Source organism: Orbicella faveolata, unplaced genomic scaffold (assembly GCF_042242905.1).
Source record: "Orbicella faveolata isolate gen_17 unplaced genomic scaffold, um_ofav_v1 contig_4, whole genome shotgun sequence".
In the NCBI taxonomy this organism is placed as follows: domain Eukaryota; kingdom Metazoa; phylum Cnidaria; class Anthozoa; order Scleractinia; family Merulinidae; genus Orbicella; species Orbicella faveolata.
The window spans coordinates 8,875,001-8,890,419 of NW_028301569.1; the positions used below are offsets into that span (position 1 = coordinate 8,875,001).

Consider the following 15,419-nt stretch of genomic DNA (forward strand, 5'->3'; position numbering starts at 1 on the left):
TCTTAGCATATTTACTTTCTTTCTTTTCCCAGATTCTGTACTGCACCTCGTTACTGGGAAGTTTCACGCGTCCCCAGAAACAAATAAATAACATATTCTTCATTAAAACAAGTCCGCATTAAATTGTCCTCAAGAAGAAAACTCGTGTTTTCAGCTTTTCTTATACATCACTGAAATTTACAAATTATTATAATTAACGAACAAGAACGTTGCTGATAACCGAACAGAACACGAAATGTAATTCAACTAAATAACTAGCACCATGCAAACTAAGCGTCTATGTTGTGAGTGCGTGACCAAATGACATCTATGCAATGTGATTGCCTACGCAGGAACGTATTATAGATGGCCATGATAGTGTTATCTTTTTTCTTTGCACGCGGTCTTAAAAAAACATTGCCTAAAATGACAAAATAGACAAATGCGTTTTTTTCCCCTAAGTTATGCTAACTGCAAAGGTCCTGCCCTTATGTCGTGTTAGACCTTTCGTAGGAAACCATTTCACCTCTTTAGCGTGCCATACGACGCATTGCGTATGTGACATAACGAAACGCCTGCTTCTTAGGTGGCGGCTAATTATTTCCGCGGATAGTATTTCCAGCATTCATACCTTGATGGATCAATAATACCAGTCCTTTGCAGTTTACGCTAAACCAAACGTATCAAACGAATGCCTAGTTATTTGTTATAAAATTCATGTCTTTTTCTTCAAGTAACAGAGTACTAAAGCAACACTATAATCGGTTAGATTTAAATGCTTATAACCCAAAAACAGGCCCCGTGACATGAATTTTCTATAATGTCACTATAATTATGAAACGGACATTAGCACATTAGACAAAAATTTTCCCAAATTTTGCAAAACAAACCGGAACAGACAAACAACGGAAGGATCATGCAGACACTTTAAAAGTTTGTTTTAAAGTTTGCTATTATTGATCCAGCAAAATGTTAGTGCCGGAAGCCGTTATCAAACGCCTTAGCTTATAAAAGCATATCTTGCAATAGAAATGAGCCTAAAAAATGCAAAAACACACGGCAAATTACAGAGGTGTCAAACTCAACGAGTCGACATGCAGATAACACGCAGACCTATGACCTATAAAAAAGTTTGCCATAGCACGATCTAACGGCTCAACTTCACTTAAAATTCCTCCTTATTACACAACATGAAGTGCCCTTCATGAACATGAGTGAAGCGACAAGAAAGGTCGAGTGACCGAACAGAGAACGGCAAATGTACAAATGTCACGAACCGTAGAAGTCGTGTAGGCTAGTCAACCCCATTTTACACTTAAACTTTTTACCACATTTAAAGAGATTTGTATGGAGACGCCATGCTGGCCGGAAACCAACAGAAACATCTGTCACTGAGTTTGCCACAAAAGCGTGAGAAAATCATAATCATTACAATAGTACTTTTTCTAATACTGTTCAGATAGCCAATTTCCATGAAGTACATCACCTTTTTAACAAACATTACAGCTCTCTCGGCCGCCAATTCAAGCGTAGTCTATCACAAAACCAAGAACCCATTGTGCGTGCCATATTTTTGTCGTTAAGTAGCATGTCTTTCCAGTAGTTCTTGATAACGCTAGGACAAATATCTATCGCTGCGAAACTCGATTTAAAAACGTCACAGTCCGGAGTTCAATTCTTCAGGCGGATCAATTCTTCGGTCGGTGTAGCGGATCTCAAAGAGTAAGAATCGAGATTTGGACCGCTTAAGTAGCCCGCTAAACATATATGCTTTAGCGTGCGATATAATTACAATGAATAATAATTCCCAGAGATTCTCGCTTTTAAAGATTCCCCATTTTTCCCGCTTTTAAAGATTCCCGCTTTTAAAGATTCCCATTTTAAAGATTCCCCATTTTAAAGATTCCCCATTTTAAAGATTCCCGCTTTTAAAGATTCCCGCTTTTAAAGATTCCCCATTTTAAAGATTCCCCATTTTAAAGATTCCCCATTTTAAAGATTCCCCATTTTAAAGATTCCCCATTTTAAAGATTCCCCATTTTAAAGATTCCCCATTTTAAAGATTCCCCATTTTAAAGATTCCCCATTTTAAAGATTCCCCATTTTAAAGATTCCCGCTTTTAAAGATTCCCCATTTTAAAGATTCCCGCTTTTAAAGATTCCCCATTTTAAAGATTCCCGCTTTTAAAGATTCCCCATTTTAAAGATTCCCGCTTTTAAAGATTCCCCATTTTAAAGATTCCCGCTTTTAAAGATTCCTCGTTTTAAAGATTCCCGCTTTTAAAGATTCCCCATTTTAAAGATTCCCGCTTTTAAAGATTCCCCGTTTTAAAGATTCCCGCTTTTAAAGATTCCCCATTTTAAAGATTCCCGCTTTTAAAGATTCCCCATTTTAAAGATTCCCGCTTTTAAAGATTCCCCATTTTAAAGATTCCCCGTTCCCCGTTCCCCATTCCCCATTCCCATTCCCCGATTCCCCGTTCCCCGTTTTAAAGATAGCCTCTCCCGAGACGTGTCTTTAAAATTATTATCTAAACACAGGAAACAAATCACTCACGGATCTATTAAAATGCAATTTCCTGACATGTGTAATGTTCCATTGGTTTACGGTTTCATGACGCGAAAATCGAGATAATCTCCTGGCGTGGCGCGAGTTGCATGTTGTTGTCTATCTGAGGTGTATTTTTTTTTGTATTCGGTGTATTCGATTTCTAGGCTAATGCGACGGTGCAATTCCTCGCAATTTGATAAGGTTACTATCGGTATGCTTATTTTAAATAAACCGGCCGAAATGTTTACCGTGTATCTAAGGATTTGTTGACATTTGCAATGAGCTATTTCTTTCTTTTTTTTTTTCAATCAAAAACTGGCTGGCGAGCTCAAAGTTTCGATCGATTGAAACCGAGAGGAAGCCGTCATCGAATTGTTTTAGCACGATAAGCCCCTGACGGAACTATGAAAGAAAAATATTTAGGTTCTTAAAGATCGATCACTTCTATTAAGTCTATTGATCATCAGACGGCCACTCTTTCTTACTGTAATTAATTTACTCTCGACGCGCTTTCATGACTCGTTCGGCTTAGCGCGTCAGCTTTGAAATGCTATGATATGTTAAAGCTGAGAAACAAAGCCGCTAAAATGTCACTGATCTGCCTAGTAGCCGAGCCAAAAATTAAAACTAAACTATTTGTATTTTCTCAACAGTACTAATCAATTGACTTAACGCTCCTCTGGACTCATTAAACAATTAACCGGCCGTGCTAGTTATAAAGATTTAGAAGGAATAATAACTTGATTTTTTTGGCAGGCGTCCTCTATTAGAAGGGGGTTATCCTTCGGCTAAAGCAACTGACATGCCACTGAATTAAGTTAGTATTATCATTATTATCACCTGTTGGCAGGCTACTGTAATTGCCAACGTCATGAAAAGTACCATGGGCTACGCAATGTACTCTAAAGACATCTAAAACATGATATGCAACCTAAATAACCGAGGAAACATTTCTATGTAAGCCAGCAGGATTATAATAGGGAGCTTAAGCAAACCACGACGACGACGGCAAAAATGAGCAAAACCGTGCAATAGTTGTGCACGTACGTTATAAATCTTTCTACATTTCTTTGTCGTCTTCTGCAACAAGAACGTGAAATGACCAAGTTCGGCGTTGTCTGAGGAACGCGAACGACGACGGCTGAGTTTTCGTATTTCTTTTTGGTATTGAACGCTGTCATTGCATATTTAGCCTGAGCACGTTTTTAGAGCCATTGGAGGAGTTAACGAATCTAGACACTGTTGCGAATTTCGCTGGTAAATTATAAGTTCATTTTTTGACTAGGCGTTTTCCTCGGCGTTGCTTAACTTTCCTATTATATTCAGCCCAAGACGAAATACAGCTGAACCCCGCTATTTCATACTCACAGGGGAAACGAAAAATACTTCGAAATAGCGGGAGTTCGAAATAACCGAGAGTAAATGACTGATGGGCAAATCCAAGGAAAATGGTTTTGAGTTCGAAATAACGAGGACTTCAAAATAACCGAGTTCGATTTAGCGGGATCCCGTTCAAGCGAACACTTAAGCACAATAGATAGCCTAAATAGAGAAATATCAATTTAACCTGACTCACCTACGATGCGATAAATGTAATGAGCTGAGATCAGTGTAATGAAAGCTACAAAGATTTTCCGATCATCGTAATAGTCCTTCACAGTTAGTCAGACTATATTGTGAACACGGTGTTGTTATCGATCGCGCTCCCGACAGGAAAGACTTGACGTGTGTTTTTTAAGCTCCTTTCTTTACATAGAAACTGTAGAAGCTTATCAAATTACCTGTCTGACATTCCATGTTCAGTCCATTTGCATTTTAAAATGGCATTGGAAATTGTTTGTTTTTCTTTTAGCGGTCCAGGGGCCTGTTTCTCGAAAGTCCCGGAAACTTTTCGGGCCCGCAAAGCCATTTTTAGTTAATCAGTATCTAAGAACGGAAAGACGTATACGCCTGAAACTTCTTGTATGAAGGGAACTTCTGGTTATATTAAGAATATGCAAATAAATCAGCCGTGTAATCATGAGGTTGGAGATTTTGCTACGGCCCCAGAAGTTGAAAAAATTGTTGCGCAAGTTAAATATTTGCAAAGGGCAGTAATTTTTGCCATCGTGAATAAAAATTATTCTGTAATCTCGGGATTCTTTTATTTGAAAACGGGATTCTTTCATTTGATTGCAGAGTTCAAATTCGGACGCAACGTGGTGGATTGAAAAGTGCCTGGCCACGCGATGAAAGATTCTTTTGTTGCAATGCAGTGTGAAAAGGATAACCTTACCCAGAAATGACAGATATCTTAATCGGAAACTTTCTGGATATCACTTCCGACAAGGAAGTTTTTTTCCTCTCTTTTGCCGAAGGGGATTTAATTCAGTAACATTTCGACGCTACTCTGTTCCCAGTCAGTTTCTTCTATTTTTCATAAATTTATGCATTAATTACACTGTGTAAGTAAAGTATTTAAAGAGTAGACTCGGTTCGGTTCAGTTGACTTTGGATGACCATATTTTTACTGCTCAGTGTAAAAGTGACTAGAGAGAATTGAGCCTTAAACCAGAAATATCTTTCTGTTTTTTTCTTTTCATCTCGATGATCTGGAACACCTCTCACTGTTGTTGTTTATTAATTATACACTGTAGGTCTTCGGAAGATTTGATTCAGAAATATCGTACAAAAATTAATAAGCTTAAATGAAGTTATTGAGTATAGTCATTTGTTATATCCTTCCATATTTAATATATTTCCTAATGATAACACAGAGTGTCATCTTTTTTCATTAACTCTTTTACGATGAAATACAAGAAAAAAAAAAAAACTTAATAGAAATAAAAAGCCATCTGTGAGAGAGTATACATGAGATTGTCATTCCTATTTAAGTATTGTCCACATGTAGAAATTATTCCTACTAACATGCATATATGGGGGCTAGAGAGGTGCAGGACCATAATAATATTAGGTTTTTTTATGTATAAGGGGTGGGGGGTTAGATGGCTCCAATGCATTGGGAACGAGTGTCAAAAAAGAAAAAAAATTAAAAGCACGCCTATCAAGGTTATCTCTGCTGCACCCTCCCGCCCCCCCCCCCCCCCCCCCTGTTCCGTATCCAGTACCCATTTATACTTCTTGGTGAAGAGAGGCACAATGAGAGTATGACCACAATGCAGTGATCCACAATATGGGTCCATTGCACCAACAATTGGGTCATCGTGCCTCCTCCTCCATAGGGTTAGAGTGGAGTTTACCCTAAAATGACAGTTACAAGTCTAATAGCTTTCTACAGGGGCAATTAGAGTGTGTTGAAACCTTTTTAACATTGCGTAACCGATAGCAACTTAAGGCGACTTAAGGCGACTTAAGGCGACTTAAGGCGACTTAAGGTCCCAGAGTAGGCCTACGTGCCCCACCAAGATAAAAGCAGAGTCAGCGTGGCGGAATAAGTCGAATAACATGAGGCTTACTCTTTATGTTGTGCCTAATGATATAAAGAAATTTCTAGCAACAGGCCTGTGTAGTCTTAACAGACAAGCGTGAAACCGCAGCCCTTGCCTGACCGGCTTCAATGAAAAATTAAAGAGCACGTTCTACTAATTATTCTGTGGAAGAATAAATCATAGAAGTTAAAGGGAGCTAGTAAAGCTGCTGCTCCTGTCTGACCGACTTCACCAACAGGCGAAGGCTCGTACAAGGATATAAGGATTAAGGAATGAGAGTGAAGTCGCAGCTCCTGTCTGACGATTCAGTAAACCCCCAGTTCTGAATATTGCTAATGATAACAGTAATATTATAAAAGTAATATTATAGTAATATTATATTATAATTATTATATGGGTTTAGATGGGCACTGACATAGTTACCATATGCTATTAAGGCAAAATTTTGACCCAATTTGATCTAAGCTCTCGTTAGTGATCAACCCCCGTAAGCGACCACCTAGGCTTGATATTTTGGGTGGTCGTTTACAGGAGATTCGACTGTACCGCTCAGGCGTAACACAAGCACAAGGAAGTTAAGTTTAGCGAATGAAAACACTGGATCCAGATTACCTCGCCCCTAAACAGTTTGAAATGTTCGGATGATTTTGCTTGTGCTTGTGTTTGCGTCGAATTTCGTTTTCAATCGGGTCATTCCTATTGCTTGCGTTTGTGCTTGCGTCGCTAGTGATAACCAGGCTAAAGCATTTACTGGACCTATTAGTATTGGGTTTATTTATCGGCGGCACCCTGTAACGATCCAAATTGGAGCAAGACGATTAGGAAACCCTCACTATGCAGAATTAAAATCATCGTTATAAAATAAACCACAGAAAAAGTTAACCATGTAGTTTAGAATTTGTCCAAATTAAATCGCCTCTCGTGATTATTTAGCCTGAAAACAAGCTCACCCAGTTGGGAAGTAGACGCAGACCGTGCTTTGCTCGCGAATTCACTCTTGCCGTTCGCGCGTGACTCCAAGGTTAGCCCGCTCGCAGCTCGCAGGCTAGTTATTATTAAACAACTCTAAATGTAAATGTATACATATGACAAGTATTTGAGTAAACTTGAAGTAATCCCTTTGTAATGAAGCATGTTTTTTTCAGTTAAAAATTATCCTGCGAGCTCGAGGTTTCCATAAACTGAACGGTGTAAGCTGGCCTTCGCAGTAATTTCACTAGCATAACCCCCTGTCGCCTTGAGAACCCGTAGTAATGTTAAACTTGATAAAGTTGAGAAAACAAAACATTGAACTTTCTCAGTACTCTGATGGCAACATTATATTATAAGTATTGTTTGACAAATTTAAAGCTATTTGTTTTTTCAGTATTTTCCAAACAGTACTAATTATTTGACACAGTTATAAGCGATGATACAGGTTCACTAAGAGATTTACTGCTCTAGAGAGATATATTAAAAGGAAGGGTTAATATCGCTCCGTTGGATTTTCTAAACTTATCTCAGAGTCGTATCGTGTTCAACGTTGACCAGTCAAACGCCAACAGCTAGATGCTAAGTCAAGCTGTATATGGGTCCGGACGCACTGGACAGTGACAAAATTATTTTGTTTGGCCCTTCCAAAAATTTCGACAAAATTTATCAAGCGTGGGCGCACTGAGACACAGCAAAATATTTGTTAACCACAAGTACTTGTACACGTACTTGTACACGTACTCGGCGGTGTATTTGGTCGGTTGCATAGGGATGTACAAATTGGCCCGGACGCACTGGGCAAATTTTTGTTTCTCTGGCAAAAATATTTGTCATTAGTTCAGTTCCACAAGTACGCACGGTGTTATTAAATTCTTCCCACCAAAATTTTGTCAAGCCGTACCAAACTTCAAAGGAGCCGTCGTCCTGCCTCGGGCAAGGACCAATTTTTGTCAAGCGTCAAAACCATCTGCAGATTTTACAATTTTCAGTCAGATTAAAATCTGACTGAAAATGTCAATCAAGCAAATTTGATCCCGCTCTTTAGAGTCTATACAATCAACGTGATCGACACTTGCTGTTATCAAATATTTTAATGTTTTCAAGAGCGTACGCGATTAACAAATTCAAAATTTGGGGGAGACAAAATCTGTCGATATTTTTTGGCAGAGCCAAACAAATCTTGTCAACGTAGTGCGTACGGTACCTTAATTTTAAAAAGCCTTGATCCATCTTTCAATTAGATTCGATTTGATTCCATCTTATTTCAGATAATTGCAAGTGACCTGCTTGCCCTCTGTGCATTCATCCCGCAGCGCTACGTGTGCCTTTATCAGTGTTGAGAACGAAAACTGACAAATTTACGATTTTTACCCTCAGAAACTGCTCTATCAACTTTGCCCAGCGCTTGTCTAAGCACGTGTTTATAGCATTCAATAATAAGTTTGCTTTCCAAAAGGCTGCAAGTTAACAACCAGTGTCGCTTTTATTGCGTCTCCTTAAAAGGATGCTATTGAGCAGAAATAATTTGCCTTTTTTTCGTTTTCCTCAAAAGCCAGCTTATCTTTAATGCAAGTAAAGTGGAATCCCGATTTCTCAAATCTCCAAGGGTTACGAAGAGCAGTTTGAAAAATCAGGTAGTTCGAGAAATCGATCGGGGGTAAAATTATAATGTTCGACTGATAGGAGGGAAACAACGTTTGGTTCGAGTTTCGAAAAATCGAGGATTCGAGAATTCCGCATTCCACTATACCAAGAGACTATGAGGTCGTAGTCTCGTGACTGCACTGTGTTTACCGGCCCTCAGGACTGCTTGGTTTGTATTGAATCAATCTAAACCAGATTTAATTATCTCCTTCTGGTCGGCTGTTTATACGAGAATGTCGTTTCCTAACCCTTTTACCAAAATTCCGCATATTTCGAAGCTAAGCGTTTTAGCTAAATAGCCACAAGTCAATGCGCGTGACATTAAAATAATCCCTTTTGTTTGGGGAGGGCATAACTAAACTTAGTGAGTTTTTAAGCCACAGATGGGCGATAACCCGATTAACCCTCGACTGTGAATTCATGTGAGCTGTATCAATGTTTATCATTTTAAAATCTACTATCCCAGTACAACGTCAACTGCAACAAGATCATCTCAATAACAGATCAGCAAACTTGACCGAAAAACACAAACCATCATTTATTATGAGTTTCCTTTATACGCTGAGTCTGATCAGGAAATTGTTTTGAATGTTCAGTTTATTTTTATCTTTCCGCTAATTGCGTTTTAAACACAGGGTTTTTTTAAAACCTTATTTGTAGACACATTAAGCTAACATAACTGAAATTGACAAGATGTCTTGAGGCTCAAATCACGTGAGTCTCCCGTTTTTGGCGACTTAGGCGCGATGCTGGTTCCGTGGCTTCCAACTTCGAACAACTGGACGAAACACAAGAACTAATTTTTATGAAGGCGGAGTACTCAACTCAAGCCAGTCATAACATACGCCCACCCAATCATTAACACTCCTTTGATTCATAACATAAACTTTACCGGGCTGACCTTCTTTTCCATCAGTGATTCCGTTCATTGAAAAGTATACACATTTTGCAGGCGAGACGTCTTGCCTTATTGAAACAGAGTTCAGAATTTTGTTTTGTTACAGAATTCAAATCCCCAACACGGTGGATAGAAAAGTACTCGACTACGTGATAAGAGGTTCTTTAAAATCTTAAAAGTTATTGTCACTGACTTAAAAATCTTAGAATAGACGTTTCGGCTAAAATCCTATAACCTTCTTCAGACAAAATGCTAAATTAATCCCTAGCGAGTTCCTCAAATTCTTATAAACATCTCATTTACATTTAGACGCCGTTAACATTCATTTCATCACTGAAGAAGGTTATAGTATTTTAGCCGAAACGTCTATTTTAAGATTTTTAAGTCAGTGACAATAACTTTTAAGATTTTATTACTATGCCTGACTACAACTACAGTATTTTTAAAGAGGTTCTTTAATTCCCTCTTTCCTACCGAAAATTGGGTCATTAATGCCATCAGATGAAAAGGATAATCCAAGCCACAGACAAATCACTTAAAGATCTCTTAATCAGAGATTATCTTACTCCAAATAAACAAAAACTGTGCGATAAAAGGTGTCTTCCGAGACGTGTCTTAAGAATTATTATCTAAACACAGGAAACAAATCACTCACGGATCTATTTAAATGCAATTTCCTGACATGTGTAATGTTCCATTGGTTTACGGTTTCATGACGCGAAAATGAAAATAATCTCCTGGGTGGCGCGAGTTGCATGTTGTTGTCTATCCGAGGAGTATTTTTTTTTGTATTCGGTGTATTCGATTTCTAAGCTAATGCGACGGTGCAACTCCTCGCAATATGATAAGGTTACTATCGGTATCCTTATTTTAAATAAACCGGCCGAAATGTTTGCCGTATATCTAAGGATTTATTGACATTTGCAATGAGCTATTTCTTTCTTTTTTTTTCTTTTCAATCAAAAACTGGCTGGCGAGCTCAAAGTTTCGATCGATTGAAACCGAGAGGAAGCCGTCATCGAATTGTTTTAGCACGATAAGCCCCTGACGGAACTATGAAAGAAAAATATTTAAGTTTTTAAAGATCGATCACTGCTATCAAGTCTATTGATCATCAGACGGCCACTCTTTCTTACTGTAATTAATTTACTCTCGACGCGCTTTCATGACTCGTTCGGCTTAGCGCGTCAGCTTTGAAATGCTATGATATGTTAAAGCTGGGAAACAAAGCCGCTAAAATGTCACTGATCTGCCTAGTAGCCGAGCCAAAAATTAAAACTAAACTATTTGTATTTTCTCAACAGTACTAATCAATTGACTTAACGCTCCTCTGGACTCATTAAACAATTAACCGGCCGTGCTAGTTATAAAGATTTAGAAGGAATAATAACTTGATTTTTTTGGCAGGCGTCCTCTATTAGAAGGGGGTTATCCTTCGGCTAAAGCAACTGACATGCCACTGAATTAAGTTAGTATTATCATTATTATCACCTAAACGGATAATACCATTCAGATGGACTTTACAAAAAATCTGACAAGTCTGACAAGTCTTCCCACCTATGTTATGACTGTAATAGTAGCCTTCGAACAGGTTCCCGGTGAGTCCCCGCCCCGATCGCTTTGCTCTCCAAATTCTTCTGTTTCGCGCTCGCCGAAATTTTTTTCCGTCCTCGCCGGGAGCCTGTTCGCAGGCTACTGTAATTGCCAACGTCATGAAAAGTACCATGGGCTACGCAATGTACTCTAAAGACATCTAAAACATGATATGCAACCTAAATAACCGAGGAAACATTTCTATATAAGCCAGCAGGATTATAATAGGGAGCTTAAGCAAACCACGACGACGACGGCAAAAATGAGCAAAACAGTGCAATAGTTGTGCACGTGCGTTATAAATCTTTAGACATTTCTTTGTCGTCTTCTGCAACAAGAACGTGAAATGACCAAGTTCGGTGTTGTCTGAGGAACGCGAACGACGACGGCTGAGTTTTCGTATTTCCATTTGGCATGAATGCTGTCATTGCATATTTAGCCTGAGCACGTTTTTAGAGCCATTGGAGGAGTTAACGAATCTAGACGCTGTTGCGAATTTCGCTGGTAAATTATAAATTCATTTTTTGACTAGGCGTTTTCCTCGGCGTTGCTTAATTTTCCTATTATATTCAGCCCAAGACGAAATACAGTTGAACCCCGCTATTTCATACTCACAGGGGAAACGAAAAACACTTCGAAATAGCGGGAGATCGAAATAACCGAGAGTAAATGACTGATGGGCAAATCCAAGGAAAGTGGTTTTGAGTTCGAAATAACGAGGACTTCAAAATAACCGAGTTCGATTTAGCGGGATCCCGTTCAAGCGAACACTTAAGCACAATAGATAGCCTAAATAGAGAAATATCAATTTAACCTGACTCACCTACGATGCGATAAATGTAATGAGCTGAGATCAGTGTAATGAAAGCTACAAAGATTTTCCGATCATCGTATTAGTCCTTCACAGTTCAGACTATATTGTGAACACGGTGTTGTTATCGATCGCGCTCCCGACAGGAAAGACTTGACGTGTGTTTTTTAAGCTCCTTTCTTTACATAAAAACTGTAGAAGCTTATCAAATTACCTGTCTGACATTCCATGTTCAGTCCATTTGCATTTTAAAATGGCATTGGAAATTGTTTGTTTTTCTTTTAGCGGTCCAGAGGCCTGTTTCTCGAAAGTCCCGGAAACTTTTCGGGCCCGCAAAGTCATTTTCAGTTAATCTGTATCTAAGAACGGAAAGGTGTATACGCCTGAAACTTCTTGTATGAAGGGAACTTCTGGTTATATTAAGAATATGAAAATAAAACAGTCGTGTAATCATAAGGTTGGAGATTTTGCTATGGTTTTCCGGGTGCGAAAACATTTCGGAACCTTTGAGAAACAGGCCCCAGAAGTTGAAAAAATTGTTGCGCATTCACTGGACCTATTAGTATTGGGTTTATTTATCGGCGGCACCCTGCAACGATCCAAATTGGAGCAAGATGATCAGGAAACACTTACTATGCAGAATTAAAATCCTCGTTATAAAATAAACCACAGAAAAAGTTAACCGTGTAGTTTAGAATTTGTCCAAATTAAATCGCCTCTCGTGATTATTTAGCCTGAAATCAAGCTCACCCAGTTGGGTAGTAGACGCAGACCGTGCTTCACTCGCGAACTCACTCTTGCCGTTCGCGCGTGACTCCAAGGTTAGCCCGCTCGCAGCTCGCAGGCTAGTTATTATTAAACAACTCTAAATGTACCGGTATACATATGACAAGTATTTGAGTAAACTGGAAGTAATCCCTTTGTAATGAAGCATGTTTTTTTCAGTTAAAAATTATCCTGCGAGCTCGAGGTTTCCATAAACTGAACGGTGTAAGCTGGCCTTCGCAGTAATTTCATTAGCATAACCCCCTGTCGCTTTGAAAACCCATTGTAATGTTAAACTTGATAAAGTTGAGAAAACAAAACATTGAACTTTCTCAGTACTCTGATGGCAACATTATATTATAAGTATTGTTTGACAAATTTAAAGCTATTTGTTTTTTCAGTATTTTCCAAACAGTACTAATTAATTGACACAGTTATAAGCGATGATACAGGTTCACTAAAGGATTTACTGTTCTAGAGAGATATATTAAAAGGAACGGTTAATACGGCTCCGTTGGATTTTCTAAACTTACCTCAGAGTCGTATCGTGTTCAACGTTGACCAGTCAAACGCCAACAGCTAGATGCTAAGTCAAGCTGTATATGGGTCCGGACGCACTGGACAGTGACAAAATTTGCTTGGCCCTTCCAAAAATCTCGACAAAATTTATCAAGCGTGGGCGCACTGAGACACAGCAAAATATTTGTTAACCACAAGTACTTGTACTCGGCTGACTCTGGTGGTTTGCATACAGATGTGTATTTGGTTAGGTGCATAGGGATGTACAAATTTACTCAGTGCGCCCGAAAGCACTAGGCAAATTTTTGTTTCTCTGGCAAAAATATTTGTCATTAGTTCAGTTCTACAAATGCGCTCGGCGTTTTTAATTTCTTTCCCCCAAAATTTTGTCAAGCCGTACCAAACTTGAAAGGAGCCGTCGTCCTGCCTAGGAGAAGGACAAAGTTTTGTGAAGCGTCAAAACCATCAGATTTTACAATGTGCAGGCGTTAATCTGACTGAAAATGTCAATCAAGCAAATTTGATCCCACTCTTTAGAGTCTATACAATCAACGTAATCGGCACTTGCGGTTGTCAAATATTTTACTGTTTTCAAGTGCGTACACGATTAACATAAAAATTTGGTGGAAACAAAATCTCTCGACATTTTTGGCAGAGCCAAACAAATCTTGTCAACCTAGTGCGTACGGTACCTTGATTTTAAAAAGCCTTGATCCATCTTTCAATTAGATTTGATTTGATTCCATCTTATTTCAGATAATTGCAAGTGGCCTGCTTGCCCTCTGCGCATTCATCCCGCAGCGCTACGTGTGCCTTTATCAGTGTTGAGAACGAAAACTGACGAATTTACGACGTTTACCCTCAGAAACTGCTCCGTCAACTTTGCCTAGCACTTGTCTAAGCACCTGTTTATAGCATTCAATAATAAGTTTACTTTCCAAAAGGCTGCAAGTTAACAACCATGCAGTATCGCTTGTATTGCGTCTCCTTAAAAGGGTGCTATATTGAGCAGAAATAATTTGTCTTTTTCTCTGTTTCCTCAAGAGCCAGCTTATCTTATGCAAGTAAAGTGGAATCCAGATTTCTCAAATCCCCAAGGGATACGAAGAGCAGTTTGAAAAATCAGGTAGTTCGAGAAATCGGGGGTAAACTTACAGTGTTCGACTGATGGGAGGGAAACAACGTTTGGTTCGAGGTTCGAAAAATCGAGGATTCGAGAATTCGGCATTGCACTATACCGTGGGGACTATACCAAGAGACTATGAGATCGTAGTCTCTTGACTGTCCTGTGTTTACCGGCCTTCAGGACCGCTTGGTTTGCATTGAATCAATCTAAACCAGATTTAATTATCTCCTTCTTGTCGCCTGTTTATACGAGAATGTCGTTTGCTAAGCCTTTTATCATGATTCCTCACATTTCAAAGCTAAGCGTTTTAGCTAAAACATGCCAGGTCAATGCGCGTGGCGTTAAAATAATCCCTTTTGTTTGGGGAAGACATAACTAAACTTAGTGAGTTTTTTAAGCCACAGATGGGTGATAACCCGATTAACCCTTGACTGTGAATTCATGTGAGCTGTATCAATGCTTATCATTTTAAAATCTACTATCCCAGTACAACGTCGACTGCAACGTGATCATCTCAATAACATACCAGCGAACACCGGAAAACACAAAGCATCATTTATTATGAGTTTCCTTTTATATGCTGAATCTAATCAGGAAATTGTTTTGAATGTTCAGTTTATTTTTGTCTTCCCACTAATTTCGTTTTTAACACAGGGGTTTTTTTTTAAAACCTTATATGTACGGCGCTCAGACAAACACACATGTGATTCTTTCAATATACAGAACGACAAAAATTACGCCATGTTCTCAATATGTGAATATTACTTTCATATGCAAAAAAGATTCTGTTTTTTTAAACCTCATATGTACGGCGCTCAGACAAACACATATTATGTGATTCTTTCAATATGTGACCCTCCACAGGAAAACAGGGATAAAGGTGATAGCACGCTCACAACACGCTTCCACTCTGAAATAAAAGAATTTGACTTTAGCACGCTTAAAGCGCGTTCAGGAGCACACTTCATTAGTAAACTCTTTAGTTTGGTTGGACACACTAGGAACAATAAGCGTGCACACACTAACAATGCAGTCAAACAAAGAAGCGTGTTAAACTTCGAAAACAAAAGATGGCGAAATAGCACAGCAAGCTTAAAGGGCGATACTTTCAAATACTGTGCTGAAAGAGTTTT

The 15,419-nt window shown here is 38.8% G+C and overlaps 2 protein-coding genes across 2 annotated transcripts in view; both read right to left on the reverse strand.

The window, feature by feature from the left end:
* The window catches only part of LOC110048076 (uncharacterized), a 9,120-nt gene extending 4,840 nt beyond the window's left edge, over positions 1 to 4,280 (reverse strand). Inside the window, exon 1 of the mRNA XM_089276452.1 lies at positions 4,107 to 4,280. The gene's annotated coding sequence lies outside the window, so the exon portion shown is untranslated. The remainder of the gene's footprint in view (positions 1 to 4,106) is intronic.
* The window catches only part of LOC149101340 (uncharacterized), a 119,555-nt gene that overhangs the window by 100,546 nt on the left and 3,590 nt on the right, over positions 1 to 15,419 (reverse strand). The window lies entirely within an intron of this gene.